Consider the following 26,565-nt stretch of genomic DNA (forward strand, 5'->3'; position numbering starts at 1 on the left):
CAAACAGGCCCACATGAATGTCAGTGTTGAACTTGTGCCGAATTTATCGAGCACATAATCACAATTTCACGTCGAAATTGTTGTTCAGATAAGCTTCCAGTTGTTGTTTCCGTCGTCCAGTATCTACGGGCGTTACCTCGGGCGGAGCCATGGGACGCCCCGGATCATAGCCGGCTGCCATAACTGACTTTTCTCCAACAACTGAAGAAACCCCCAGGAAAGTCAGAGAAACCCTCACCTTTCTTCCAGTCAGAAGAGCGACTCTATCTACGTAGGAGGGCAGGTTTTCCAAATCTTCGTCACAAAAATGGGTGCGTCTATCGATTGTTTTGGTTTCACTAATTTTCGTAATAGGAAGACAAAATTGAGAAACTCATTTTGCATGAACGAGGAGGTGCATTTCGGGTGAAGTTGGAGTTGTTCGTTCTGTGTAGAGAACAAAGGCGCGATCCGTTAGGCATTTATGAGAGATGCATATGATGCAACCAGTAGCGCTCGTGGGTAAAGACAGATGAATTGTTCTTCCACTGATGTTGGAAGCGCACTTCCAACATTAAATATAAAGTACCTAACGAACTAGTGCAAGTGATGTACGTTCACTCATTATGAGCTGTTCCTTAAAAAAATTTATATACGACGGAGCTTGAAGTGCAGTTCCTATTGGTGAACGATATTGAAAGTTTAGATATAATGTTGCAGCATTTTCTAGCTTGGAGGAAAGCCGTCGTGCTATGCAGCTCAGTATGTCTTACTTGTCGTAGTTGTTGTAGTGGTACTTGTCGTAGACGAAGTTGTTGAAGACGGGCTGTCCGCGGAGGCCACACCACTGGGAGGATCATACTGTACCCCTCCGTCGCTGCCACCGGCAGAGTCGTCAGCGCCGCCAGCATCGCCAGTGTCGCCACCGGATAAAGCTGTTAAAGGAGCACAGAAAATGCTTCCGTCACGATATTCTTTTCAAACCAAGCATTTAACATGAATACTAAAACGCACCACGCGAAGTTATTCACTCGACAGATGCATACATATCGCGGGATTCCATTTTGAAAATCTGGATGTCCCCATCCTTCATCCTTGCCGTTTGTGTACATTCCAGAATATCTTACGTATACCAACTCGCCAACCTCTTTTGTTATTGCCCTCATTCGTTGAAAACGGGAGACTTAAACCTTTTTGTGGCAATTATGGACAGCATAAGTGTCACAAAACAGGCATACACCTCCCCTTTTTAACAATTCATGGCAGATAACGATATCATTCCAGATGATGATCCACTTTAAGCTGCGCTGAAGTTCGTTTCTAAGAGTGAACGACAAGATTGTTCTTGGCTTGCACCATCCCTGCTGGAAATAGTAGACACGATCTCATTCGTTAATGAGATTCAATCAGAAACCAGACTGCCAATTCGTTCAACGTGTAAAAGCCGACTCCTTCTCACTGACTGAGTTGGAAGTTATGCAGGGAAGCTGCCTTCGCGAAACTTTGCCCCGCCGTGTTGTGTGGAGAAGAGTAGTAGGAGGAGGGGGGGGGGGGGTCCAGGCTTCGGGCGGTCCAGTTAGCAACATGGACCTCTGGACCCTGTCCTGAGCCCTGCGCGTATTTTTTCCCACACCCAGCAGGCGGCGCTCGGGTGGAGGCTCTTACCGGTGGGCGGAGCGTGGCCGGAGGGCTGCGTGCGCGCTTACCCGCTCACATTTTTTCAGCCTGGGCCGACTTCTTTCGCCATTTTTCAATCTGTGCCGACTTCAATCACAATTTTTTCCCGCTACAACAGGTGAGCGGTTTACATGCAGAGACATGCAAAGGATAGCCATACACAAAAGTACAAGTGAAAATATATTTATTGAAGTCATTAGTGTCGAGAATTATGTTATGACTCTGTGTGAAGGAGAAAAACTTAGCCAAAAAATCTGATGCAATAGCATTGAAGGGGTATCACATTTTTTATTAGTGATTATCACGCAAGTTTTCAATTAAGCAGGAGGAGTATCACATTTTAATCAAAAAAGATATTTTAATCAATACGATTACAATCAAAATTAAAAGTTTTATTATAAAAAGTCTAACATGACCACCATAGTGGATCTTTAATTACAAGTGCCGATAGATGTAGTTAATTGTGTACAGCAGAAAACCTGGAAGACCATGGGACAGGAACACAAGACGAAATAAAATCTATAACACTACAAAGAAGATATTCTTAATCAAAACAACAGAAGGGAAGAATAATCTATTATTTTAACTGTCATAAAATCATCCTCGTGACTTAATCTAGTCGAACCCCATACAATTTTCTTTCTAAGAGACACTACAAACATTACTTTGTTTTATGAATCCAACACAGAAAATATATTAAAAAATGAACTTCACCGTGTAGCACGCTCCTAGCCAACAACCAGCTATAATAATATCTGCCCTGATTTGTTGAAGACCGGAGGCGTACGCCTGACAGTTATGAACATTTTCGAGCGCAATAGGAAAGATAAGTTCCAACATTACACAATTAATCAATTTCTTATTAAGTAATGAGCATAGACATACGGAAATAACGAGAAACAAAACAATCAACCGCTAATAGAGAACCAAAACACATCACGTAGACAAGAGGTACATGCAGGAAAATAAATGAAAAAAGAATCTATCAAAACGATAAACATGCACGGAGGAATAGCAGAGAAACACTTTGAACGGCACATGATGAATAATTTAATACAGCACAGAGCTAACACTGAATAGCAGAGAAACACTCTAAACGGCGCATTTGCCAACGTGTAAACAACAGACAAGAAAATATTATTGAAACAAGATCAACAGCTAATAGAGAGCCAAAATCCAACACGTAAACAAGAGGTACACAAAGGATAAATAGTTGAAGAACAATCTAACAAAACGAGAAACATGCGCGAATGAATAGCAGAGAAACACTCTAAACGGCGCATCTACCAACGGTAAACAACAGACACATGCAGGAAAATAATTGAAAAAGAATCTATCAAAACGAGAAACATGCACGCATGAATAGCAGAGAAACACTATGAACGGCACACCATCCACACGTAACCAATGAAATAATGAGAAATACAATCAATAGCTAGTACAGAACCAAACATATGCACCAAAGCAAACAAGAGGTACACAGAAGAAAATAGTGAAAAAAAGCAATCAATCAAAACGATAAACATGCACGGATGAATAGCAGAGAAACGGTTTGAACGATGCATCTGCTAACATGTAAGCAACACACAGGAAAATAATAGTGAAACAAACTATCAAACACTACAATTTGAAATTGAAATAATATATCTTTTGAACTATCATAAAATCAACCTTGCGAGCTAACAATATAGAATTTTCATCCTACTAAGGCACTATAAACATTACCTTGACAAAGCTATCCAAACACGCAGCACAGCTATGCTTTACACAGTACAACCAGACTCGAGACCCGGTGGGGTCACTCTCTCCCTACCTGCGATGTTCGCCTCCCGACTTGTCACAGAGATATCTACATTCTCTCACAAGCATTGAATGAACATTTCGAAGACGTACCCAAGCAGCACAATGTACTGAAAGTAAAGTGCAATAGGGGGGGACGGTATGTGTGTTATCAAAGTTCTTTAGCTGATAATATTTTCTCGTTTGCTTAGATAATGTTTCTCTAAAACCAGTGTGCACTGACATAAAAGTCTATTCTTAGATTTTTTGCGTGCTATTGTTTTTTGATAGAATTCTTATTGTGTTCTTGAGAGTCGAATAATTCCAATGTATATTTGCGATCAATAAAAAAAAATCGTCTCTGTACACCAGTCGTAAGAATATTTCCTTTTGGAGGAAAGAATGTGAAAAAGATAGGATTTCCCCAACCACAGATTGACAACAGATTCCTCGCTTTGGGCTGCATAGATGGAGAGTGTGACCCCACCGGGCTGCATAGAGGGAGAGAGTGACCCCACCGGGTCTCGAGTCAGGTTGTACTGTGTAAAGTATAGCTGTGCTGCGTGTTTGGATAGCTTTGTCAAGGTAATGTTTATAGTGCCTGAGCAGGATGAAAATTCTATATTGTTAGCTCGCAAGGTTGATTTTATGATAGTTCAAAGATATATTATTCCAATTTCAAATTGTAGTGTTTGATAGTTTGTTTTACTATTATTTTCCTGTGTGTTGTTTACATGTTGGCAGATGCATCGTTCAAATCGTTTCTCTGCTATTCATCCGTGCATGTTTATCGTTTTGATTGATTGCTTTTTTTCATTATTTTCTTCTGTGTACCTCTTGTTTGCTTTGGTGCATATGTTTGGTTCTGTACTGGCTATTGATTGTATTTCTCATTATTTCATTGTCTACGTGTGGATGGTGTGCCGTTCATAGTGTTTCTCTGCTATTCATGCGTGCATGTTTCTTGTTTTGATAGATTCTTTTTCAATTATTTTCCTGCACGTGTCTGTTGTTTACCGTTGGTACATGCGCCGTTTAGAGTGTTTCTCTGCTATTCAGCGTTAGCTCTGTGCTGTATTAAGTTATTCATCATGTGCCGTTCAAAGTGTTTGTCTGCTATTCGTCCGTGCATGTTTATCGTTTTGATAGATTCTTTTTTCATTTATTTTCCTGCATGTACCTCTTGTCTACGTGATGTGTTTTGGTTCTCTATTAGCGGTTGATTGTTTTGTTTCTCGTTATTTCCGTATGTCTATGCTGATTACTTAATAAGAAATTGATTAATTGTGTAATGTTGGAACTTATCTTTCCTATTGCGCTCGAAAATGTTCATAACTGTCAGGCGTACGCCTCCGGTCTTCAACAAATCAGGGCAGATATTATTATAGCTGGTTGTTGGCTAGGAGCGTGCTATACGAGAAATAATAGATTATTCTCCCCTTCTGTTGTTATGATTAAGAATATCTTCTTTGTAGTGTTATAGATTTTATTTCCTGTCCCATGGTCTTCCAGGTTCTCTGCTGTACACAATTAATTACATGTACCGGCACTTGTAATTAAAGCTCCAATATGGTGGTCATGTTAGACTTTTTATAATAAAACTTTTAATTTTGATTGTAATCGTATTGATTAAAAATATCTTCTTTGATTAAAATGTGATACTCCTCCTGCTTAATTGAAAACTTGCTTGATTATCACTAATAAAAAATGTGATACCCCTTCAATGCTATTGCATCAGATTTTTTTGCTGAGTTTTTCTCTTTCACACAGATCATAACATAATTCTCGACACTAATGACTTTAATAAATATATTTTCACTAAATATTTTCACTAAAAACGGGCACACCAGCCCTTTAAAGTACACCCTGCCGGTATAGTTGGGTGGCTGGAACCACGTCACCAAGTAATCAGTCAGCCAAGACGCTTTGCTGTGTTCCCAGCGCGACATATACGAAACTGCTAAAAACGGGCAGACGAGCCCTTTAAAGTGCACACTGCGTGTACGTGGGTCGATGGAACCATATCACCAACTAATCCATCAGTTCAGGATGCTTGACTGTGTTCCCAGTGCGACGTAGACGAAATTGCTAAAAACGAGAACATCAGCCCTTTAAAGTGCACCCTGCCGGTAGCTGGATCGCTGGAACCATATCACTAGTGCCTTCATAACTTGCCCACGTCTCGTAAGCGTCATTTAACCTCATTTCTGAATGCACTCACACTGACCTCACACCCCTCAGGCCTCACCAGTGACTTCACTCACACAGACCTGGCGCCCCTCAGACCTCATGAGTGCACTCACAGGAGGTCTCATGAGGGGCAAAACCTCATGAGTGCACGCACAGGAGACTTCGTGAGGGTAAGACCTCATGAGTGCACTCACAGGAGACCTCATGAGGGTAAGAACCTCGTGAGTGCACTCACGGATGGCCTGATCGCGGGCTTGCCCTCACTCACCCTCACCTCAAAGGCATGAGGTGAGGGTGAGGGGCACTCATGAGGGCCCTCATGAGTGAGTTCGCCCAGCTATGCTGGTAAATGGTACGGTGATATTATACTGAAGCTTGTGGAACAAAACGATACAGCGATACAGCTTTAACTGTCTTCTTTCATAATGCTATTTGACTAGGTTTGTACGATTATATTTCACGCGATTTTAATTCTTGCCTGAAGAGCACCGCTCACATTTCTGGACATGGCTCCTCAAGATGAAACTCACGTTATGTCTTGAACTAATCACCGCGGGAAATCGACTATAGCCTCTCACACTGAGTTGTCATACCTGTGAAAGCAAATATGACAGCCCCACCTATCAACAGCAAGCCCAGCGCAGCAACGGATATTGCTATCACTCTCTTGTTGGAGCTGCAAGGAAATCAGATTTCTGAGCAAACAACATTGTAGGTAGCACTACCCTGAGGGTATAAGGAGGAAACACGTAGCCAACAGACCCGAATGGACAAACAGAAACAACCAAAATTATAATATGTTCTACAAGAAGACCCTACGTACGTGCAGGTAGATTCATCGACAGCTGACTAATACAAAAGTAGTCACGGACTTGTTTGTTCATAATGACACGGGTTGTGTCATCTCTCACACTTAATCCAACACACTTAACATAACCTGGCGTTGGATCCAAATGCTAAGGCAGTCTGAGCAAAAAAAAAGAAAAAAAAAAAAAGAAGAGTGTTTTTTTTTTTTCAACTTTCGAACAATGTTCGCATAACGGATTAGTGATACAGCATTTACTTCCCCCAATGTAAATCTTGCTGCGCTGAAGAACAATGTCTTTGAATGCTTTAGGTGACAATTTTTCCTAGAGGACTGCGGCATGAATGATGTGATCTTTGAGGGTTTGTGACTTACACCCTGGAAGTGTGCTGAAAGCTGGGCGGAGAACCTGCTTTTTCAAAGGAATGTAACACTTCGTGAAAAACGGGGTCATTATACCTATGCAATTCTGCACAAGATGCATGCCGTGGTAGATGATTCAGTTACAGAATTGCTTTCGTGGAGTGCCTTGCAGTAGGTAACCCGGGTGTTCTAGCCAGGTAATTTGTTGCCGAACTGAATTCTTAAGGATATGTAGATGTACACTAGCTTTCTTTTCAGAGCAGAGTGTTTCAGCAGGGCGTCAAAACGCTATTGTTCACTGGTTCAATGCGACAACACAGTCCCGAAAGTAAGGCTTTCGAATCAACCCTGCCGTGTCAAGAGAAGGGCTTATTCCAAAAACCATAGGGGAAAGAATTGGGGCCGCCCCCCCCCCAATATTAATTACAAAATTTCTCTTTCATCTTACTTCTTTGCTCATTAAACACTGAGCTAAATTCATTTTCAATGTTTGTCGTCAGGTACACAATATACCGAGCACGCTGCTTGCTTTGGATCAATCAAGGAGAAATGATCGGTACTTACCCCTCTTGACCTAAAAATTCCAATAATAAACATATGAAGTCAATGTGCTAACACGTACGAGGTTTTTTTTTTTTTTTTTTTTGTAGGTGTCGTTACTCGACTCATGTTCACAAGCCTTACGGTATCACTGTTGTCAGGAGTACAAAAGATTTGACTTGAAGCTAGGGGGCAGGAACTATGATGGTTATTGGTAATGCCTAAATGAATGTGTGTGTGTGAGGGGGGTCATGAATAAACAGTACCACCTATCAACATACAAAATTTGATTGCTCCCATTTTACTATTTCTGTGTTATAACTGATTTGTTCTCGCCATTTGGGTATTTACTTATTTCGTTATTTACCAACGGCTGGGAACTCTCTCACCACCCGCAATTTTAGGCCATCTTATGCACAAAGCCACACTTGCTTGTCCTCTATCCATATTCTTTGTGCCAGTAGGGAAGACCCGAGCTCTGCACGACCCGACTTTTCTTGGCCCGACCCGGCCTGCGTTTCCCTGTTTTTATGCTGTCCGACCCGGGCCGATGACTCAGCGAATACCCTAGCATTTCCAGCCATAACTTGTACATTTCTAGCGCCTATCAACCAAATTTGTAAGTATATTTATAGAAGATAAGGTCACAAATATATAAGATGTGTGGTAGTTCCTCCCACTCACTAAGCTTTGTTGACGTGATTGTGAAATATGTGAGGGGTCTGAAACAATGTGAAGTGACTTTGAGAAAGATCAAGATAACATCACATCACATAACGCAGTGTGCTTGTTTTTTGCAAATATATGAACAGAAATGACGCCGGCACGGGATATGAACTAATGATCATAATAATACACTAGTAGTCCATTCTTTTTACGTCCTGCACATATCCCAGGAATACACAGTATCAGATAGTTTTCAACGTCACATTGTGGACGTACAGATGCAGTCCGGTAGACGTCTTGGACATATGCGATGTGCGCAACTTTCCCACGACGCGCCTGAGATATTTCTGGTTTACTGGGATTCTAAGCCGCAAGCAGAATTTCTCTTAACCATTACAGAAGATTCGGTTTCTTATCGTTGCAAGCAACATTCAGTAAGAGCTGACATTATTGTCTCACACTGATCTCGCACAGTGTGTGTAGATTGAAGATTCCTGCGAAAATATTAGATGTATTAAATGCCACCTGTCGAATAAGCTGAGCCACGCAAGGCAAAAGAAGAAATCGGAGCAGAAACTGTCTTTGTGCCCGTGTTACTATTAATTATACGTATTTGCTAACAAACTATGCTAAATGTACGCGTATTTCCAAAATTATACAGGGACAGTTTTGGTTCTCTTTCCTACACTAGCGCTCAAATTTATTTTTGAATCTTTATGTAACGGCCTTGCGGGTACTTGAGGTACTCACATCAATAAACAAGTCAATAAATAGCCCTATACATAAACACCCAAAAGAGATATAATAGCAATGTCCGTAAGACATCCCACCTTCTGCACCTCATTGTCTCCGTAAATGTTCGTCAGATGTCCAAGCGGACTCCCTGTTTCACTCACTTGAACCTGACATAGGTTAGATATTCAAAGGACTGCATTGTGTTTTTGAGGTTTTGTATAGTCATCAATAGCAGAAACTCAATCGGGAACATGGAACATGGTTGCTTTTACGAGTTGGGCGGTTATCTCTCACCAGAAATATTCTCGTAAGACGTAACATATTTAACTTTTTCTCTACGTTTACAGGCAACAACCGTCACCATACACTGCATGCCTGCTCCTGCACGGTACATTTTACACATGACCGACTGGGGGAAAATCCTATATCACCGACGTGATCACCAGTCTCACATATACTTATTCTTCTTGCATCAAGTACTAGCAGTCTGTAATCGGGGTACGCAGAAGACAGCACAGTGCGCAGGACATCGAACTAAAGAAGAACACACTGACATAATACTTATCGTTCGTTCACACTTCCTTACGTAATCGCTGTTTACTCTGATCGCGGTTGTCTAGTGAAACAAACACACAATGTCTGCTCTTAACATTCAGGAGCTAGTAACCATACACATTCAAAACGTGAAATAAAACGAACTATTGGCTACATATGACGTCTGCCGGTCTGACAATCGTGATATATAAAATTTGGAGGCGTACGTTAATAGCACCTATCAGTGCTGGTATTTCATCATGCTTTTTCTAGGGGAAAACTTATTGAAAGTTGGGCTCCCGCAAGGTCAGCCAGAAAGAACGGCGTATTAATCGCTTGAGAGTCGAGGAAGCTCAGAGAGAAGTAGGTCAGGGCAACTGCGAGTCCAAGTCACTTTGATGGCTAATGGTACAAACCTTTGGATACAGCGCTAATTTATCCTCTACGTTAGCTTACAGCAAAGAAACGCGGGTTAATAACCTGGTCCGGCTATTCCGGTTACATATGTCGTCACAAGGCGCGTGGATGTGTTAAATAAAGGGTAACAACACACTATCTGGAAAATAAATAATTTGGCGAGAACGAAAAAAAATGCATATGTAGATTTGCTTTCAAAAGATGTTACTTCAATCCTACTGACGTGTCTAGAAGGTCGACATTTACACCTGTATACCACCGTTCCTTCATCTCAACGTACTATTCTCGGTAGCATACATAGTTGGGACCTGCGTTTTGGTGCGGGATTAGCACTTAAACAAGTTACTCGTGTCTATCAGCTCGCTATATTCCACAAAATCTAACTGAAACGCATTATCCGCTGTAGCAATGCAACCGTACCTGAAACCAAAATTGAATAATTCGTAAGCAGGTGGCACCATCGAATTATTCTTTGGTAAAGATCCTTGGGACATCGGTCAGGAACTGACAAGTGAGCCACTCATTTGCTCACTGATTATATAAAAATCTTAAATGTCTAATTTTACGGGACCTTCGTTTTACGTATGGGGACCTTCAGCGATAAATATTCTAAGAAAAAAAACACGTCGACAGTTCGCGATTTTTTTAGGAATTGATCAGCTTGTGTTGACATATTTCTTTCGCAGAGCAGTGCACCGATCCGCTCTATGGAGGAGCTATCCGGCTGTCAATTTCGTGTTCATCCACGCGGTTCACATACGGGGGCGACGGAAGATTAGGAACAGCTGCCAGAGATGCTTTGGTGTCTTTCCTGTCCCTTATCAAAGTGACTGGTGAACAGCGCTTGCGGTTCTGTCGTTCCGTTTGCGAGATAACGTGCTATCATCATGGATGATGACGTATGCACCTCGAGAGCTATGGACTAGTCGGGTAGAGGAAGACCAAGCGTCTTTTGCGATCTCGGGGATTGGACACCCCCGCCTGGTGTGCCAACCAGGCGAATGAACACGAAATTAACAGCGGGATAGCTGATCCAAACACCGAATCCGGGCTCTACTCCACGCAAGAAATATGTATACCCAAACCGGTTAATTAGTCGAAAAAGTCTAAGTGCGGATGTTTTTTTTTATCTTTAGCTTTGAATATTTTTTGCTTAAGGTCCCGGCACGTAAAACAGTGCTTCCTGAGACACCCTATATAGTGTGGGTTAACGAACGTAGTTTTCTTGTGTGTTTTGCAGCTTCCATCAGTGACCGTTTGTTATTTTGTGTGCAAGCGCTAGCCTATCGTCATACGCACGGGCTTTAGTTTTGGTACAAATACAGATTGAGCTCATTGGTTTATTCGTTAGTGTTCCCCAAACATATGGATGACCAGCGATTACAAAATTGGACACTCGTTTTCGGAATACGGGAAGCATTGTTGGTAGTTTTATGCGTCTGGCTGTCTCTTGTTTTTTAGCATTCTACGTAAAGGGAAGCCTTCAAGTGCATTCCTGAGCACCTACCCTTAAAAGTGCATATCAACGTTTCTCTCGTGCTTTTCCACGAGGTACTCAACTATTCAACTTTAACAGCAGTCATCAATCTGGGAATTACGATTGTTTTTTGCTCTGTCTCGAAGAGGCATTTTTCGTGAAACGCCACCGTTGACAAGCTCAACATGCCGAGTTATCAATAACAATATTGTTGGGAAACGTACGGGGAAGGAATGACTCCAGCTGGAACACACGAAGGTTTATTGCTCAGACTGTTGACTAGCCAGCGAAACGAATAAAACATGCGCGAAGGAGCAGAGGGTGGTCGGGGAAGAGTATCGTTGTCTTCCACAATTCTTCCACTCCCCGACATGAGTAAAAGACATGAGTATTAGCTCGCCTATACTGCAAAGGGTACGACCCCTAGGTCTTGGAAACGGCGGGCAGATGGCATTGCGGAGCTGTACTCCCGAGTCCACCTACGCCAGAAGTGAGCAAATATAACTTCACGGCGCTGGACGGCGCTTCTGTCGATCAGGGGGGTTTGATGGAAATTTTGGTTTGTCATCGAAAAATCTGGGAGCTGTGAAAAAGCTGGAAGCGAGAGAAATCTCGGGGGGTCATTGGAAGGATAGGTCAGAGGGCGTGAATTAATAGTGGCCTCGATTGCTCCGGAGATGGTAGTGAGTTGCCAACTAAAGGAAAATAACAGGCGCGCAGGAGGAGGACAGGCCAGAGGCTGGGCCCTCGCTGTCTTCCGCAGTTCTTCCAAAGACCTTCATGGTGTTTTGTAGTTACACACGTTATGACGGTTCGATGGCTTTTCTTTTTCTTCCCAATACATGATTCCACTGAATTCTTCCATTGTTTTCTTCATTGACAGATACTAAGCGTTTGATATCGGAATCGTATGCTTGGCTTTTAGGTATCACACGATCCAGTAAAAGTATAATACCTAAAAGGCACAACAACAACAACAAATAAATCATGACTATGGCCTGGGGTGATTCACCGCTTGAGAGCAGTCCTAAAAGGCACACACACTCTTCATGTATGCATTTTACGACCTTGTAAATGGTCACAAGTAAATGTAACTGTATTTATGCGAAAAAAAAAATAAACAACGAAAGTGTGTATTGCGCTCTTCATATATTTGAATGCAAACTAAATAGGTAATGCATCTAATGGTTACTTTAATATACTTGTGCTATGTGCTTTAGTACCTTTGTAATGTGGTACTTCGTACTACTTATGCGGGACACTTGGCCACCACTGCTTTGAACTGACTACGTTAAAATACGAACCCCACAGGCAGCCAATAAAGTACTACAGCTCACATGTTGTGTATTCTAACAGTTGGTCGTTCGGCGCATATTACATCTGTGCAAGGGATGTGTGCGTATCCGAAATAGATGTTAACCCTTATTTTGCCGACGGTAATTAGCTTGGTCAGGTCCGAACGATGTATCAACGCGCGTATCTCATATATTTCTAAAAGAAAGGATGCGCATGATCTGTTAGACAATATGAATTCAGAACAGAACATGTTACCTGCTCCTGCAGCTCCGACCGTGCTTTCTGCAAGTTCAAGAAAATGGTCATATAAAGGGAATCCGTTCAACACATTAGGCAGGGAAAGAGAACTTACGCGACATCTCGCTCGCCGACTCTACTCCACTCAAAGAACTCATGGAACTCGCGTCAGCTGCAAAAGAGAAGACATAAATGAGTTTGGAGACCGTTGTCTGGCACAAAGATTCACGAAAAAAGAGAAATTGTTGTGAACAAGTTCGGCAATTTTGGTTCATTTTCTTCAGTGTCGCATACGTGCTTCAAGAGTGGAGATACCATAAACGATGTCCTTCTAGAACAGAGCACATCAACACTCCCGAAGAAAACGATGCACAAATGGTATGTCTTCTCCCATGGGATCTACCGTTTATCAGTCAACACAAATGCAAATACAGCTATTCACTGTTTCTATGCCTGGAATAGTGGCTGCACACATTAGGAGACCCGTGTATAACTACAATGTTAATCGACCGTAATACTTTATTCACATTTTCGCGCTAGAAATGTAACGCCCAACGTCCGCCGTATGTTTCCGCGCTCCCGACTTCTCAGATTGTTAATCCGTCTTCATCCGTGATCATTCCACCATAATCTTACAGTAGACGTTGACGACAACAACGAGAGGAACTTCGAACATGAGGTATACCCACGCGTGGCCAACATCTGTCCCAGACCAGATCTGAATCTGATTGTTGAACTGGAATAGGTTGAAGTGGTACCACTTGGAGTGGTCCTTGTTCTATAACAGTTCAACTGGTGCAAATTGCAACCGCTCCCAGTCTGAACTGGTACCCGTTGAAACTGGGCATGGTCGTAAACCTGATTCTTAAGGTGGGATCGGTTGAAGTGATCCCCGTTCGATAATACAATTACAGGTAGACATAGTAAGAAAAAAAAGTACGAACGGACGCAGCCGTTTTTCTAAACCGTCCTCCTTTACAAAGGTCTTGGGTCGCATTTTTGTATTAAGGATACATGTCACGTTTTCATTCTATTTGTTCTCATCACAAACATGGGCTCTTCTCACATTGGTTGCTCGTCTTGAAACTCAGTCTGGTAATCCCGTATGGAATGTGGTTAGATACTTGCTTGCGCTTGCTTCCTGCAATACTGATGTTGTACGTTAAGCGCCTCGAATCAATTACAGATTGATTGTAAGTTGCTAAGACGTATGCCTCGCACCGTTGCAGGAGAGTTACGCTCCACTTTAGACAAGGTGCGGGTTGTGCGCGAAATTTGCTAATTTTGCCAATGATTCTGGCTGTTACCGCGATGTTCCCAATGAAGGTTGCTGAGGGATGCTCGCATATGTTTTCTATGATGGGTTGTTCTATGTGACTACCCGGATCCCAGACCAAGCGGGATATTACTATTTCACCATCGCCAGCAGCCGATGGCAAAGTTGCAGTATCTACACAAAAAATATAACAAATTGTACGAAAGAAAAAATAATGACCCGTAATATGATGCGTTCCTGTTGCCGTGCTACATATTGAAGCCAGTTAAAACAAGACTGGTGTGGCAGTTACTATACGTACAGATCATTCATATTTGTCACTGGCTCAACTTGCAACACTGGACCAATATTGTCAGTTTCATTGGCACAATATCTGTCCGAGTTGTACGGCCTATATTGGAGCAATGTAACTTGTACTGGCTGCCAATGTTGGACCGATATTAGACCAATGATGGTGTACTGCTTGGGACAGATCTGGAGGACAATTAGAGCTCTGAAGGATGCGCCCCCACAAAACAATCCTCTCGCGGCATTGGCTATCATTAAGGGTGTAGACGAAAACATGCTACCGACAGATTTCTCCGTCGTCCTGACGACACCGGCGGCCGCCTCGACGACAGCGGTACACGACGGTTTTGTTCAGAGCATGATGACATAAATTCACCAAGACAGGCCTCGGCCACCGGAGGTTATGGACCGCGACTTACTATAATCGAGCTGAAGACTGCGTTGAAACTTGTGAAAATCACCTATGCCGCACTGCCAAACCTTGACGAGCGATCACTCCAAGGTCTGCTTCATGTTTATAATACGTCTTGGCGACAGGGTTCCGTACCTTCTACCTGGAAGGAGACATTAGTCGTGCCTATCCTGAAACTAGGCAATCCCTCAAACGCTCTATCCTCCTTTCGCCATGTAAGCCTGACAAGCTCCATGGGAAAGCTGATGGTGAGAATGGTTTTGCCTCAACGCGACTGGTGGCTCGAAGAAACAAGGTGTGTTCCCTCATAAATTGTGTGTTCCCTCATTTCCTCGCCACTGAAGCTCCACTGATCCAGCTCTCGACGTAGTCTCTACAGTCCAGCATGCTCGTGCTTATCGGCGGATTCTTGTATTGGATTTCCTGGACATCAAGTGCGCATATGATACCGTCTCGCACATTTGTGTGCTCCACGCCTTTTCGTTTTTTTTTTACTATGTAGTCGACTCTTCAGCTGACTCCACGATTTTCCTACGAACCGAACTGTCGCTGTCCGCACATCCCACGGCCAAGTGCTCTGTTGATCAAGGCGTACCCCAAGGAAGCAGGAAGGCCGATCGATAATTCCTCGCAAAGTAGTATTCTCTATCTATACCGATGACGTTGCCTTTTGGACTGTAGGCAAGTCACGACCAGCCATTCAACGCGGTTTGCAGCTAGCTTTAAATTCCATTCGTACCTCTCGCGACTTGGAATGTACCTTTCGCTCGACAAGTGCGTCGAGCTCCTTTTCAGTCTCAAGGATATGGAAAATTTCCTAGAGTGGGTCGGTGCAAAGAACCTCGAGCCTGTACGTTCCCATCGCTTCCTTGGTGTGGTCCAGGACGCGAACCTGCGTTGGCCTCGCCACATGGAGCACCTTGAAACCAAAGTGCAGCGATGGCTTCCTGCAATTCAACCTCTTTCTGGCTTAGGATGGGGGCAGTGATCAACGCTACCTTCTAGCTGTTCAGACGGCTTTGGTGAGGGCGACTTTGCTTTACAGCCTTCCAATCAGACACATGACTTGTACAACGCCGTTAAATACTCTTTGGGCACTGTTTGCCCCAGGCCTTCGTTGCTGCCTTGGAATGCCAAGAATTGCTGTAACACGGCAAGTCCTAGGTGAAGCTGGTCAACTCCCGGTGGAGGTCCTTCGTGAGCGTAAAACGTCTCGACACTTCTTACGTTTACGCGCGCACATTCCCCGTCACCCACTCCTCAGAAAGTTTCGGTACTGTCCTGAAAGTGATTTCCATCGCGTAGCGCAGAGGACACGCAGGGCTCTCACTGACTTCATAGCTAAGGACGTCTCACCCCGAATGTCCCCTGGTCTCTGCTTGTGCCACCCACATGTGCACGTCTTCCGGACCTCTAGGAACGACGAGATCAGGTTCCCCCACAAGTCCTTCGAGATCACTTTTATGATCAGGTAGACGCGAAGTTTTCTACGTCTGCCGCAGCATGCACCGATGCCGCATCTCAAAACTGCAAGTCCACGTCGGCATATGTCATCCCATCCGAAGGTGCAGTGGAACGACATCAACCTTCGCATCAAACCTCATCAACAGCCGCGGAACTCCATGCCATGAACTTTCTGCAGCATATCGTTCACTTTACCCCACGGGATTGGGTCGTATTCACTGACTCAACATGCGCACTGCCAGCAAATGAAAATTCTGGCATCCGAGGCTCATCCGCGCGGTTGATTATGAACGTGTGAATGGCTTACAAACTTGTCATGAAGCAGGGCACAGGCTGGTTGCTCAATGGGTTCCAGCCCATTGCGGTGTCAAAAGGAATGAAGAGACCGGCAGCACCACAGAAGCAGCTCTCTCGTCTCGGAGACCTGACGCGTATTGCGCTGCTGAGAGGAGATCGTCGGTCCGTACTTCGACGCCTCGTGACTCCTTTTGCTGCCCGCAAATGGACCGCTGATATTGTCCCCCAGCCATGCTGAGCAGAGTTCATCCAGCGCTCACTTTCCGCATGCCTCGACATATCTCTCGTCAACATGCGGCATTAGTTGATCGAATGCGCCTCGATGTGGCTTTCACAGCACAGTGGCGTTGCCGTTTGAGGCAAGTTTACTCTCCCCACTGCATGCAGTCACCGCAGTACTGTAGAAGATCTAAGGCACATTCTTCATCATTGCGCACACTAGAAACCTTCTCGAACCGTACTACCCGAAACCCCTAACGAGCTAGACTTTCGACCCCCTCTCTCACAAAATTGATTGGTCCCTGGCCACATCCAGCCCGCCAAAGCGCTGCCCTCATAGCTCTCTTCACGGTTCTGGATACCATAGGACTTGGGTCCCTATTGTGAAGGGGCCCATTATTTCATTCCCCGTATCACCACCAGCAAAGTAGTACAGTATCGCCCCCGGCAATGAAACTCCCGAATTATCATGTTGTAATAAAATTGTTGTTGCTGTTGTTGTTTTACAGATTTTGTGACCAGATAAAGTTTCCATGCGCCGTTTTTTGCGCGGGACACAGCCATGCTATAGAACTGAATAACGTGAGAACTTGGGATACCACTTTTTGTGGAAAGTGACCACGAACGACAAATACCAACGTTATTTTGTGATCTGATTGACGGGCGTTTGGCGGGGGGCAATGCAAATGCGTTACCTACGCGGCATTTTGAAACTCGCTCTTTCGCCAGTTGCACATACACTACGCCAACCGAAAATATTGAAACAAACTATCACATCCTAATAGGAATAACCTGCTTCCCTTTAAAAATACCTGTCCCACTTTCTCGCGCATTATTTCACAACCAGAAACGTCTGATAACTCCTTCATAGTTAAAACCTATCTCGTAATGATAGGCGGCATCTTCCTCGGAGCAGCATGACACTTGGAGTGCAAGGTACATTACAAAAGGCCGCAAGCCATTCAGTGTGGCCACACGGAGGCTTCAAACTTCCGTTCCTTAATTCTGAAAAGCAACCAAAACGCGCAGAGAGAAGGCCGCAATCATGCACGAGGTTATGGGTGTAATTACATTTCTCCCATATAAGTCAGTGACACACGGTGTTCCAAAGGGGCGTCTGTGTCTGAGTAGCCTACACTGGTTTGTGCTTGCACGTTCTGCTACATGCCTTTCTCTTGACATCAATCGGAAAGCCTAGCATGCAATGTGGTACCATATTTGGCGGAACCTCCTTTCAAAATTCTGTCGTCGCAAAGTGAGCTTTTGAGAGCAAATGAGAAAAGCGCAGGTATTTTCGCAAAATTCGCGAGCGCTCTTTTCCTCGCGTATTTAAAGTTCCGCGAAATATACGAACCAATGACAGAAAAATGCGCGAACGAAACATGGAAGAAATTTGATCAACGCGCTTGGGTAACTTACGTTCGCGTTTTTTTTTTTTTTTCATTGCCTTGCCTCACTATGTGTTCAGGTCTTCTCCGTTGTAATTGTGTTGCACATTGGACGACTGCTCTTATTTTTGGGGTGAGAGCACCTTTAACATGTTTACATTCATTAATTAGCATATGCATATGTTTTGTAAGTATGTAGGCTACTTTCCCTTTATAAAACCGTGGCGTCGTCACTTCTGATGCATCAAGTAAAATAAGTGCACATTATATTGAATTTTAACATTCAGAACAACAGTTCAAAAACGTCCCACATTTGTCCCAATATCCCGAGGTGACATCGCAGGGATATACCTGCGACGTCCAAACAGTGCCCATATCCTGGTCTCCTGTATGTCGCATAGATATCTATGGGATATTAAGGCTGCTCCCACGGATATCCCATTGTCCAAGATGGGATATCCTACAGACGTCGTCAGGACGTCTGTTGTTTGTTGGGTAAAAGTTGCCGCATCACTTATCGAGTCTTAATCGTACCTAGTCGAGGCGGTTACAAGAATGACTGGAGACGGGGCAATTCGGCGATGACCCAGATACCAGCCGAGTAAGCACCCCTAATCCCAGCGGTCTCAATCGGAATGGCTCAAAATGAAGACAAATGCAACGGGTTATCTACTCAGTTGTGGAACCCCTTGATAACTTCTTCCTAGAAGTTCAAGGTGTAGGGCCTCTAAGACGCCAAATGCAGGGCCGACGCACCTCGGCATCGTGAATTTAATGTTCTGTGAATGATTGCATGGTCCAGGCTCCTCAGAAATTCGCGAATTATTGAGCCTGCGAATTTAACCTCTTATGAAGTGTAGCGCTATGTTCTTCAACGAAGTTCACCATATTTTAGAAGGAAGCAGACGAGCTTCGACGCAGGAACCGAAGGATAATTCTGCAAGGAATACATCGCCCTCTTTGCAGTAAATAAGCGACCGGCAAACGAAAGCGCGGGGTTTCAAAATGTTATAAAAATTACTTTCGTCCAAGCTCGGAGAGTGATCCATATCTGGGCGAACATAATCTACAGTGGATACACAACAGAAAAAGCAGCCTGATCCGGCCACGGCAATTGAAGCACAACCTGTACGTGAACACGGAACACGCTCTCAAAAACATGCAAGACGCAGTAAGTAGCCTTATCAAACTTGAACTATGCATACGCAGTCTATCTCAACAAAGTAGTGAGACAGAGTGAATCGAACGCTATCTTCTTTGCGTACGTAAAGGACAGCGAGCGATGCGCTAGAACTCTGATATCCAAGGTGCGGTAAACGCAAACAGCCTGATCTGACATCAATAAAGAATGCCCAACGTCCGTAAACGCAATCTCCATAATGTGCAAAAATGTGCGTATTGAATAAGCTTAATTCATAACAAGCTTAATGTGCTTATGCAACCACAGCAATGAACGAGCGATCAAGGTGAAAAACGCAAAAACAGTAGCCTTATCTCGCCCCGGCAATGGATGCGGAGTGTAATTGAACAGTCTCCAAAATGTGCAAAACGGAAAAAGTAGTCTTACATAATCTCAGCAATGGCCGCATGCTCTACGTGAACAGAATCTGCGATCCGTGAAAAACTCAAAACGGTAATCCTAACTTATTTAATTTTGTATTTCTTCCCGGTTTGCGCCGCGAAGCAACGGTGGCTATGAGCGTCGTACAGATGTGGGCAGATGGACAGGGGACAGCAGGAAGGATGGGGATTAGTATGTATCCTGTGTCGGCTTCAGGGGGACTGTGCTCACATTCGTCCTGAAAGACTTCGGAAAACTTGAGACAGCACATTCAGCCTTGTCGCTGGTGGTTATCTTAACTCGCCTCAACTCGCCTCGCCAATGGATACGCAGTTTAAGTGAGCACAATTCTCCAAAATGAGCATATCGCGTAAACTAGCATTTTGTCATTTCAGCAATGGGAGCGCGGTGTGCGTGCGCCCATTCTTATTTAATTAATTTTCTATCGTTTAATCTTGCCACTGAATTGCTGTTAATTTGCTCTTTTTTGCTCGCCTATTGCTACTAATAAATGTTTTTGATTTCAGCGGTCCAATACAATTCAGACGCGAAATCGGTTTTTGCAATTGGATTTTGTTTGGTTTCCGCAAAATAACGCTTCTCCTTTCAAGCAATAAAACGTGTTACATACCCGCTCAGATGGTTACTTTAATTTGTCCCAGTGAACTCGTTAGCGGACCACTTTGCACGAGCATCAACTGCTGTACCTTTGCCAGGACCGCGTCCTGCATCTACGTTAGGCGTAGCAGGCGATCTCTCTAGCAGCAGGCGAGAGACAGCTTTGCCAAAGTCCGACCCGCACGGTACGTCTTTCTTGCGTAAAATCAAGGGTTTTAACACCAAGCGCGAAATTTTGTATGGCGTAGCTGCCCGTGATTCACTGCATCAGGGAAGGTTTGATAGTTCACGCAACAGTCAGTTCACGGGCTTCCCAACCAATCACCACACGTCAAGTCAAACAGCGTGATTTGGATTCGCGCCCCATTCCTTTTCACAGGAGTATTTTTTTTAACGGTGCGTCGCAATGCAGAGTTTTACGTAGCGAGATATTCAAAGAAACACGAACCATGCGGGCCGGCCTTAAAGGAAGCACAGGTTGGGTCGTCTGCCGTACATGGAATGTACCGCTCCACAGGTTACGCTACAGATCGATAGAAAAACGTTTTCAAAGACGCTTTCTTACACTTATTATATTTTGCGTTCTGTATTCCGTCCTTCGATTTGTAAAAGCCAGCAACGCACATGCCGAGTACAAACCGCCTTAGTCTTAACAAGCACCTGACTAGCGAATTAGCCTACACCGCTTCTTTTACGAACATGATTGCAATACGCTATCTCGCGTCACTCACAGACACTGACATATGAGACTGTAGCTCTGGAATGTGTGGAAGATATTTCGAACCGACTAGGCCTCCGAATCTAAAACTTAGATATTAGTTTTTCCAGACCATAGTTTCAAGTTCGCTTACTCATTCTGAGTCGTAGATATATCCTTTCAAATAGGAAGTGCCTTTGTGTCTTCTGCCAGGGCTCACTCAAGGCTCACAGAGGAAGTGGTACGTCGTATGATGTGCGCTATTCCACGTCACGTGCAGGGTATAAGTAAAAGCAGCTTCTCATGACAACATCGACGAAGTAGAAGATGTACATTAAAAATGTAGAAATGAAGTGCCTCTTCATTTTGAAAAGTATCTGAAAAAGGTAGTTTATATGGCGCTAACCCAGCTGCACTACGCCAACTGTCATGTTAACGGACTGCAAGTATGGTGACCATGGGTTTAAAATAACTAAACACAAGGACACTCTGCCTCCGCTTGGTACCTCATTGGTACCTCATTGCGTAGAGTACATAGTCAATGTCACAAAGTCATAGAATCCCAGGTGCTGTTGACATGCTCCTCCAAAGCTTAAGTCTAAGAGGCAACAGGTATATCACACAGACGCCATCGCCCAGAAATGGTTGCTCACTTCAAGGTGAACTGTGCACTGCACTCTAACAGCGTGGAAGGTACAGGGGCCATTACATCCAACGAGCTGTTACATCCATCGTGTCGTGACATCTATCGGTGGACGTAATGGCACAATGGATGTAACGGCTCGTTGGATGTAATAGCACGGTATGGATGTAACGACGCGCTGGACGTAACGGCCAAAAAATCTGGGTCGTCATGGGGGCGATGGGAGGTAAGACGGTCAACGGGAGTAGAAGCCCGGATTAGGAATAGCAGGAGTGAACCGGTGACCCGCCTGTGTTCAAGACGACTACAACCCGCAGGCGATTGCTGTTCTTTTATTTCTTTCTTTTTCGTTTTCTTTTTATGGAAGGAATACCAAGCCGGCCCATGCCTGACTAACCTTTTCCGATTCTTTTTCAATAAACAGCCCTTCCCCTCCCCCGGTTGCTGGTCAGTGGCGATGTACGTTCAACCACATTGCATAGTGCATGAATATCCAACAATAATGCGTCACTGTAGCTGACCAATAGTATTAGTTCCGCCTATCCTTTCTTTTCTCCCGGTCTCGCTGGCATGGGACGCGCGGACATCTGCATCCAAATTCGATGCCAAAACTTATCAAATTGCGGCGTTCATTTCCACCCCATTCTTTCCCGAACGAACTTGAAACGTCGACCAGTACAACGTAACCGCAGACAGTCTCAAAAAAGAAAAGAAACACGCCCATACAATGCAGCTTCTACAAGCATAAGATTACCCGTCACGACGGGAGCTCTGCTCAAGCGCTAACTTAACCTGTCAGCCTCACGTCCACAACGTGTGGCTGAAACATGTGGCAGACATTGAAAATAAAATGCATAACTAAATGAATTAAGCATGAACGTGTCTTTAATGATCTTATCTGTGTGCTGCTCTCGCTATATAGTTGCGCAACGGTACCATTACAAAAGGTATAGCAGTGACTTAACAGCAAAAGATCACGGTTTCTTGAACAACGCGGCATACTATATTTTACTGGTACATCAGTTACAAACAGCTCTTCATTCGCGGACTATAACATTATGTGCATGGCAAAATCCCAACGTCTACCACGCGCTTCAGGTACGTTGCGACGTCTTCATATTGAACGGGGGCACACAAAAAAATAGCGGCGAAATAGTTCCATCTCTTCGGCATATCGGGCGTTCCTCTCGCGGATTCGTGGCGTTTGTAGCTCCAGCAGTGCTGCAGGGTCGCACAGCAAGAGCCGCAGCTGGTACTTTGCAACGTGCTGCACCTTCTGGAAAAATGCAAGCAGTTCCGCGAGATTTGGGTGCTAGTTCGGAAGTTGGTCATCGAGTTCATTGTGCCAACCCTCAAACACATTCGTGGTGCATGCTCCGGAGTTGCTAAAGTGGTCCTATACGTCACGGACGGGAATGTATATCACCCAGAATTGCGGAAGTAGGATATGAAGGGCTGCAGCAGAGCGCTCAGAAGAGGTGATTCTTGCTGAGGTGGATTGGAAATGAAAATCTCGCTGAACGAGAGCCGGAAATGTTCGGGGAGGAAGGGCAGGTGCCTTACCACCTTGAACCACTCTCGTACTTCTTCATTGTCCTGCAGACGGTTCTCAAGCAAAGCTCGTCCCGCTTTCCATTTATCACCTTCGCATAATGAAAGGCGCAGCCATTTATTTTTATCGGCTGATTCACACGTACAGCGCTGAACACTGTCACTGCTGCATTTATAGCTGCAACTTCGACGTGAAACATTCAGTGACCTGAGCTTTGTAGTGTTCCCAAGTGGCTGAAACGCCGTAGGAGTGTGTCACGAATTACATCATGGGTTTATTCATGGGCGGCTGTGTCATGTCGCCTGGTGAGCGCAAACACCACAGGGTGACACTCTCCTCGTATCGCACAAGACAATCATTTACTATCTCCGGACAACAGGTCTATCTCCAAACGAGACAATCATTTCGCTGCCCGGGATGGAAACTCTGAACCGGAGGAATTCTTCTCGATTTGTTCTCGAATTATCCGTCGAATCGTCCAGGCAGCATCAATAACCAGTTTCTGGGTCAACCCGTGGCTTTTTCCTGGATTCAGGTGACTAGGTTTGTGCAGCTTCCCAACACTATCTGGTATTCACACAACGTGATTCACACACAGGACGCTATCTCAAAGGTGAAGGAGATCATTCGCAAAAAAGTGCAGAACAGCGACATTCGCATGGGCACCGCACTCACCTATAGGCTCTCCTCCTAAGTTTGAAAACAATTAAGGAATTAACGAGCTCAACACTTGCTGGCCACTGACGTAGGTTCGACAAAAAAGTACAGAACAGCGATGTTGGAATGAACCGCGTTTGTAATGGTCGATGGAAGGCGCTGCGTAACAAGCACAGAACACCGACGAGAACATTGAGCGAGTGTTCTGTGTCCGTTGATGTAATGGCTCGTTGGACGTGCTGGACCGATGGATCTGATGACATGTTGGATGTACTGGCTCGTTGGATGTAATGACCCGTGGATGTAGTGGCCAAAATGGATGTGACGTCTCGTTGGATGTAACGGCACAATGGATGTAACAGCATGTTGGACGTAACGGCTCGTTTTTTGGATGTAACGACGCGTTGGATGTAATGGCACGTTGGATGTAGTGGCACGGAATCAGCGTGGACACTAACCAGGAATCCACGTTCTAAAATATGGTAATGCGTGCCAAACCCCGATTTGGAAGATTTGCACCAAACGTTGGGAGCAGTAACATTATTAATATCATGGCTCATTCATACAGATATATTAGCGCCACAATAATATATGTGTACTTTTAGCTGACCGACTCTGTTAGGAACATATGCAGCTCGCATGATGGCTTGTGGTGTCTAGCAATGTTCAGATATAGACCAGAAATTCATGTTGTACAATGTTGTAATGCGTGCATAGAACTCAAACTTGGAAGCTTTTGCATTGCACGTTCAGAGCAGTAGCATTATTAATCGCATTGCACGTGCACATCAGAAATATCCAAATACATTAGGGGCACATTACTATAGTCTATTGGGGACTTTTCGCAGACCAAACTACTTTAGAAACATATGTAACTCAGATTATGTCTTGAAGTGTCTGGCATCCTTCAGCTATCGATCGGAAATCCACGTTACACAATGTTGTCATGTGCGTAAAACAACACTTTGGAAGATTTTTCATTACTCGGTCGGAGCGCTAACATTTTTAATATGTTGCACATTTTGCACAAAACAACAGAGCCATGCAAAAACGTCGAGTGCACATTAGAGTTCCATCTCAAATCGAACAAGCCGGTAAGTTTCACGTTTCGAATGAACGGGAAAAGGAAATGCGTATGTTGAAGCCATTTGTGAGTTAGAACAAATTAACAATTTCGGAATTCTCTGTGCTAGAAGATTTGCCAAATAGGAGCGGACGGAAAAACTGCCACTCAGGAGACGATGTTGTCGCGTGCGCGTTTGAGCGTGACCTCCAAGGCTATTTCTTGTTGCATTATACATGTACTTCCTCTGGGTTTAGACCACCTGAAACACAAGAGGCTCCTGTGTTGACAGTGCCGTCTCGGTTTTGATTTGCCTGAAAAAAATATATAAAAGTTGGCTCACAGCGCCAAAAAGTACTATATTCAACGCAACTTGCCAGACAATGTTCAGAACGAATAATACCCTAGTCAGACGGCAAACCTAAGTCCCTTAGCGGAAAGGCCGTTACTTCGCCTGTAGTTCAACCACCATTTCGAATGACATCGTTCTCTGCCCTGATTTGTTGAAAACGGGAGGCGTACGCCCTTTTTGCGGCAATTATGAACTGCATAATTGTAACAAAAAAGGTGTACGCCTCCCATTTTCAACAAGTCAGGGCAGAGAACGATGTCATTCTAAATTATGGTTGGAATACAGGCGAAGTAACGGTCTTTCCGCTAACGGACTTAGGTTTGCCGTCTGACTAGGGTAAAAGATTGTGCTTCATAGCATTTAATTGCTCGATTCATGGAGCTTTCGAACGGCGTATGATGTGTTGCGGTACTCCATCAGGAACGTAGGCTTTGTAGAACGTACTCTTTGATCAGCACCATACCTCCAAACAATGCAGAATTTCGGAAGCCTTTGGCTAAGAAACGCCACCAAACACTTTGCTGGAATATTTGATACGGCGTAGATAGAGCCATATGCCACATGCAGAAGAAAAATCAAAATTCAGACTTGACCGGTAGGCGCACTGTGAGTTTTTCGCCGGTCCTACACTCTTAAAAATGAACTTCACCACATAGCACGCTCCTAGCCAACCATCACCCCGAATGACAGCGTTCTCGCCCCAGATTTGTTGAAAAACGGGAGGAGGAGACTATTTTGTGCCGTGCATAATGGGCACAAAATAGGCTCCTCCTCCCGTTTTCAACAAATCTGGGGCGAGAACGTTGTCATTCGGGATGAAGGTTGGCTAGGAGCGTGCTATGTGGTGAAGTTCATTTCTACCCCTGTCACACGGGCATTTTCGATCCTGCTCGACCGAACCTGCTTGGACCCAATGCAGATCGGATGGTGCTACACTGCCACTTCCAAGCAGGATCGAACTTTGATCCTGCTTGACTCAAGCCAGTTCCCATAACAGGATTGAGAATTTCAAGACAAAGCGGCCACTTGCAACAAAGTGGCCACTTTGTTGCAAGGCATCACACCAGATGGCACCACCATCATAGCTCTAGACGAGAAAGACAGAACAAGATACTAGCGGCGGGTAAAAATGACAGCACTGCTAAGCAAGTCTAGGCATGCGAGAGAAAAGGTCTAACCGCTACTGCTAAAACAGAAAACAGTACACATCGGGGAAAAAGGCTTACGGGAACGATCGCTTAGGCCCAACACTACGCAGCTAACACAAGGCGGGGAACCACACATCGCTAAACATGCGAGAAAAGGCTTAACACGAGCGCGGTCACCGCTAAACACGGCAAACATACGAGGAAAGAGGCTTACGGGGGCGATCGCTTAGCCCTA

General features: G+C 44.4%; 1 long non-coding RNA gene across 1 annotated transcript; it reads right to left on the minus strand.

Annotated features, from left to right (window-relative positions):
- Positions 1-760: 760 nt before the first annotated feature.
- On the minus strand, positions 761-21,129 carry LOC135373640 (uncharacterized). Its single transcript, XR_010416531.1, has 5 exons — positions 21,070-21,129; positions 12,811-12,867; positions 12,714-12,740; positions 6,219-6,301; positions 761-914 (listed from the first exon to the last, which is right to left on the minus strand). It is a non-coding gene; the product is annotated as an uncharacterized LOC135373640 (long non-coding RNA).
- Positions 21,130-26,565: the final 5,436 nt, after the last annotated feature.

The sequence above is a fragment of the Ornithodoros turicata genome, unplaced genomic scaffold, assembly GCF_037126465.1.
Source record: "Ornithodoros turicata isolate Travis unplaced genomic scaffold, ASM3712646v1 Chromosome28, whole genome shotgun sequence".
Classification (NCBI taxonomy): Eukaryota; Metazoa; Arthropoda; class Arachnida; order Ixodida; family Argasidae; genus Ornithodoros; species Ornithodoros turicata.